Raw genomic sequence first — 6358 nt, 5'->3', positions numbered from 1 at the left:
ATAATGAAAAAGAAAAGTTTACCAAGATCATAGAGAATCAGGTTTTAAAACTGTGCTCTACACAATTTCTAAAGCTAAATTGGCAATAAAGATAATTTCCACCATGCAAACAGAACCAATGAAATATAACCATTAAAAAATATCATCATCATAATGATAATAATAATAATAATAATAATAATAATAATAATAATAATAATAATAATAATAATAATAATAATAGTAGTAGTGTGGGAAAAAAATGGAAGAAAAATATTTAAAAAGAAAAAGGGAAACAAAATTTGAAATGATTTCTAAAGGAACAATTTGGAATGCACACTCTGAATTATTATTTTTCAGCTACGTGGGGAGGGGCAAGGAGTCGGAATACCAGAGATGTGATGTGAGAACACTTGTGATGTAGCTTGTTGTGGTATATAATATATAGCATATAACTATGTCTATCAGGCTGTGAAGCACCTGTAACCCCAGGCAGCCCTGCTTACATAGTTTTCTCCTGCTGTATTTTGTTTTTTTTTGTTTGGGTTCTGCCTGGAGGAATGAACACCCATAGCCTTTGCAGGCTCTCCCAGGCTGGTAAGACTGACACAGTTAATGTTCCCGTTGAACATTTACAAGCTGACAGCTGCAAGGAACAAAAAAAAAAAAGTGGGAGCACAGTGGATGTTCAGTGGAGGAAGGACTTGATGCAATAGTTACTGCAAGGATTTGGGAAAACGGTGTGGACAGACTGTGAGTGACAAAGGGAGGTAAGTCGTGAGTGTTTGTTTGGAGGTGGTACAAGACCAATCATGCAATGATCAGAGGTCAAGGTAGTAGCAAGAGAGAAGGTACAGAGAGAGAGACAACTTCAGATCTGTAGGCTAAGGGCACATACGTATTGGTAAGTGATGTCATCAGACAAATTCATTCTACAGACAGGAAAGTATGTTAGTGAAGGACTTCACTCAGAAGTACTTCATCAGGTATAAACTTCCTCTATTAATAGGAAGGTATGTGTTGGAACTATGTGGTTGGGAAGCAAGCTACTTACCACACAGTCACTCCTGTGTCTATATACACTTTTATTAAAGCTGCTAACAAAATCATAATTACTCTATCTTCGGTATTGAAGTACTATTTTCTTCCTGTTTTGCATCTATGTGCTAACTCGCAGGTATGTATGTATGTATGTATATATATATCATCATCATCATCATCATCATCATCATCATCATCATCATCATCGTTTAACGTCCGCTTTCCATGCTATCATGGGTTGAACTGAAGACTGATGAACCAGATGGCTACACCAGGCTCCAATCTGATTTGGCAGAGTTTCTACAGCTGGATGCCCTTCCTAACGACAACCACTCTGAGAGTGTAGTGGGTGCCTTTACGTGCAACCAGCACGGAGGCCAGTCACATGGTACTGGGAACGGCCACGCTCAAAATGGTGTATTTTACATGCCACCTGCACAGGAATATATATATACACACATACAATGGGCTTTTTCACTTTGCTTCTACCAAAGTCACTAACATGTCTTTGGTCAGCCCATGGCTATAATAGAAGACACTTGACCAAGGTGACTCAGAATGGAACTGAACCCGTAACCATATGGTTGGGAAGCAGGTCAAAGGTCTGTTCAATCAATACTGATCTGAAGTTAAACAAAACAAAAAAAAAAAACAACAGCAAGTACATAAAACGGTTCTTTCAATTTTAAAGAAAATGAAATAAAAGATAGGATGGTCACAGGTGGAACGCCTCTGATCAAAAGGTCCATTCGATCAGTGCTGATCAGTTTAGCTAAGCTAAACAAATAACAACAACAAGTATATAAAATGTTTCTTTCAATTTTAAAGAAAATGAAATAAAAGTGAAAGGTCTATAGGAGGAGTAGTGAGGGGATGGGGTTGCAAGGTTGATTTCTGTTTATTTCTGAAATCCATAAAGTCAGTCACAAGCAACATCAGCCATCAATTTAACATACTTTCCAGGCTTGCATGACTTAACATGTCGCACAGTGTTAGAATTTAATATATAACATGTTTTACTTGTATATATTATTCTTAATTAAAAACAGAACGATAGGAAAATTTAAAAAAAAAAAAAATTAAGACAGAAACGTAAGCAAGAAATTATTATATTTCCAGTAGATTCAATATTTACCAATATCCCCGAGATTGAAAAAAAAAAAAGACAAAAAAAATACAAAGAAAAAAGAAATAATAAATGTAAATAAATATATCTACATTGAGATTAAAACTCAGCAGACTCTTGAGAAAAATTACATCAGGGATAACTGACGTGACATTAAGATAGGATCTATTTATGAACGATAACGAAATATTGGACAGCAAAGATGGATGGAAGCTTTATTAAGACATGATAGCAGCATTAATGATGACAGCAGTAATGATGGTGATGGAGGAGGAGGATGTGGTGGGGGGACAAAGTGAAGAACATGATGGTAGTGGTGGTGGTGGTGATGATGACAGAAGAAATATTATATTGGTGAAAAAAAAAAAAACATAGCAGATTACAGTGAACATTTCTACTAAAGATGCTAAAGATGATGACATTTGTTAAGTTGCAGGATTTATCTATTTATTTATTTATTTATTTATTTATTGGTAAAGTCAGACTGCGCAACAATATTCTACGCTGAAAAAGTAGATAAATTAGTTACAAGTTGTTGTTTATGGCCTTTCTGAATTTAAGACTGAAGAGAGATTCGTCTATTATTTCTAGCAGACCAAATGACCCTCACAGAAGTTTCCTAAGTCACAAATGTCTTTGAAGAAAAAGAGCTCAAAATTTCAACAATCGAAACCAAAAGACTCCCTTGGAGCAGCACCTGTTACCATGTACCCAGATTTATTAATTTATTTATAAATATATACAGGAAAAGGCATAAATAATGGGCCTTACATATTGATTTGTGCATCTTAGACTTATAGTTGTTTCTGATATGCATTACAGGTGTGTTCATAGTTCCATTTACTCAACTGGTTGATTGATTGATTGATTGATTGAAAAAAAAGCTGAACAATCTTAAGATTACCTCGAGTTCCGTACCAATTTTAAAACTTTCTGTTAGCCTGGTGTATCTGTATTAAGAGAGCCTGAGAAGTATTTTGCCCAGATTGATAATCTCTTATCAATAACCCTTTAGTCTCAGATACTTATTTTATTGACTACCTAAAGAGATGAGAGTCCAAGTCGACTTCAGTGCATTTTGAACTCAGAATACAAAGCTTCGAAAAAATGCTACTAAACATTTTGTCTAATGTGCTAATGATTCTGCCTGTGTGCCACCTTAATAAAAATAACAACTACAATAATGATAATAATGTAATCACTAAGCACTAATAAGGTATATACGAAATAAAAAAAAACTTCAAATATTATATGACTTTCAATTTTGTTTCTTCTCTTCATTAAAACTCCAAACACTAAATTACAACTCTGTATGATTTTGGCAGCAAATGCCATGAAAAGGAGATGCTGCTCATGTCATTTAAACAATGAAGAAACATCAGTGTGGTTACTCAACCAGCTAGAGATAGCAACCAAATCGCCCCAATTTACGTCTTACAATCTTGAAAACCAGAATTTTACAAAATATCTGAAAATGTGCAAGATCGGGTCTAACTTGGAATTAGTTAAATCAACAGCAACAACCACAGCCTTCAACAGGTGATTTTAACACATGTATATGTAAAACACATTCAAACTCTGACTGCACAGACATTGTCGTAACACTTGCTTTTCAATAAAAACACAAAGTAACTTACACTACATCCTGTACTTCTCCCTTGTCTATATTAGACATTAGGCAAAACAAGCAAGTCTAGTTTGCATAAATAAAATACGATTAACACTTAGCATCTTGTTAAAAATTTTCCAAATCCAAAGTTCAGTCCTGTAATGATTCTGTTAAAGAACAGAAATGTATGATTGAAGAAAGGATTACAATTCTCTCCCTTACAATAGAAAGTTCCTCACTCCTTCAAAATTAACGTAAACAAGGTTAGTAGGATTCTTGTGATATGGTGCACTTCAGGATTTGCTAATTAATGCAGTACTGTGTGACACTGTGTCTTCCAGGAAGTTAAGAGTTGTTGACACTTTAGTTAGAGGTTAATGTGAAAACTAGACAAGTACTTTCAAGAGTGTAACATTGACAATTTAGAACAAATTTAAGTTTTAGGTGCAGGCATGATTGTGTGGTTAAGAGACTTGCTTTGCAACCACATGGTTTTGGTTTTGGCTAGACAACCACAACTCTGATTCCACTGAAGTTTCTAGTACAGTATTCAATCATACGACAAAGAACTGAATGGAAAAATCAGAGTTACTTGCTCTTGTCACTACACTGTATCCCCAGTCTTCTTCATGCACCCCTCCACATACACTCACCCCTTACCAATGGAGATCATATGACATGATCATGGAATAAAATATAGTACGGTTTATCTAGGATTCAAGACTTGCATATTACTCATAAGAATTTGATTGGCTAATGGTGTATGCAATAGATAGTTTGAACTGACTACAAGCATGTACTTAAAACTCAAATTAAATAGACACTAATTTCTCCATCATGGAATTATATTTACAGTAACAAATGATGTCTTCATATTAAAAAAAAAATAATATATACAAAATATTTCATACATTAATAAGGTAAGATGAAGAGAAAGAGACAGAGAAGTACATACATGTACTGCACACACACACACGCGCGCGCGCGCGCGCGCGCGTGCACTTTCAGTAACATGTTGGCTGTAACTTAATGTGTGTAGGAAAACCAAGTTAAGAGGTTATCCAGTTTCACAAGAAGATACCTATATCCTTCAATGATAAAGCAATATCAAAGTATACGATGATTAAATAATCGTGAAGATTGATTGTACACATGCTTGGTAAGATATGATTTCTTTCAAAGGCAGAGGTCGGTCTTTGTAAAAAGACAAAAAGTGGAACTGATTGGTTCAAAGTTAATGTATTATTGGTATTTAATTTATTCTGACGACAGGGATGAAAAGCAAAACTGACACCAATGGAATTTGTATTCGGAAACATGAAAGAATTTAGAATCGAGACAGAAAAATCACCAGAACTGATAAGTTTGTGATGACCTACATTAACAAGAACTGGATTGAAAAACTGACAAGTTACTATGGGTGTATGTTGTTGGGGTATGAGATAAAGTAGAAGAACGTTTCAGGTAATCACAGCTAACCATTATATGAAGAGACATGAGAAGTATGTTGCAAAGCTTTGTCTAAAATGGAAGAATATATGGAAGATAAAAGATGACTGGGTGTTGAATGGGAGTGTGAGGAATGGGCAATCAAAGAACAAAGAGTAACAGAAAAAGAAAGGAAATTGACAAAATTCAGTAAAATATTAACAAAATTACCATATGGCTGCATAGTTTTGAGTTCAGTCCCATTGCATGGCAACTTGGGCAATAGACTTCTACTATAGCCCCAGGCTGACCCAAAGCCTTGCAAGTGGATTTGGTAGACATAAACTGAAAGAAACCCAGTGTGTGTGTGCATGTGAGAGAGAGAGAGAGAGAGAGAGAGAGAGAGAGAGAGAAGATCAGAAGCCATGAGAGCCACTGCCTGGTACTGCATCAGGGCATTTATTATTATTATTATTATTACTATTATTATTATTATTATTATTATTATTATTATTATTATTATTATTATCATTATTATTATTGTTATTATCATTATTATTATTATTATTATTATTATTTTCAAGGTTGTAAGCTGATAGAATTATAAGTGCATCAGACAAAACGCTTATCATCATTTCTTTCAGACCTTTACCATTTGAGTTCAAATTCCACCAAGGTCAACTTTACCTTTTAACCTTTCAGGGTCGATAAAATAAGTACCAGATGAGCACTGGAGGCCAATGTAATTGTCTTACCCTTTCCCCCAAAGTTTCTGGACTTGTACCAAAATTTGAAGCCATTCATTATTACCATCATTGTTTAACTGGAGACTGGTGAGCCAGATGGCTGCACCAGGCTCCAATCTGATCTGGCAGAGTTTCTACAGCTGGATGTCCTTCCTAACGCCAACCACTCCGAGAGTGTAGTGGGTGCTTTTACGTGCCAGTCAGGCGGTACTGGCAACAGCCACACTCAAATGGTGTCACCTGCACAGGAGCCAGTCCAGCAGCACTGGCAACGACCTCGCTCAAATGTTGTTTTCCACATCATTATTATTATTATGGTTCAGTAGTTTTATTTTTATAACGTGCTTTCACTTCACTACCGAGCGCAGCTCTGTGCGCCTTGGGTATGTGCTGTGGTTTGCTGTGGTGCTCTTATTATTAAGGCAACAA

The sequence above is a fragment of the Octopus bimaculoides genome, chromosome 17, assembly GCF_001194135.2.
Source record: "Octopus bimaculoides isolate UCB-OBI-ISO-001 chromosome 17, ASM119413v2, whole genome shotgun sequence".
In the NCBI taxonomy this organism is placed as follows: domain Eukaryota; kingdom Metazoa; phylum Mollusca; class Cephalopoda; order Octopoda; family Octopodidae; genus Octopus; species Octopus bimaculoides.
Note: the sequence above shows the minus strand (reverse complement) of the source record.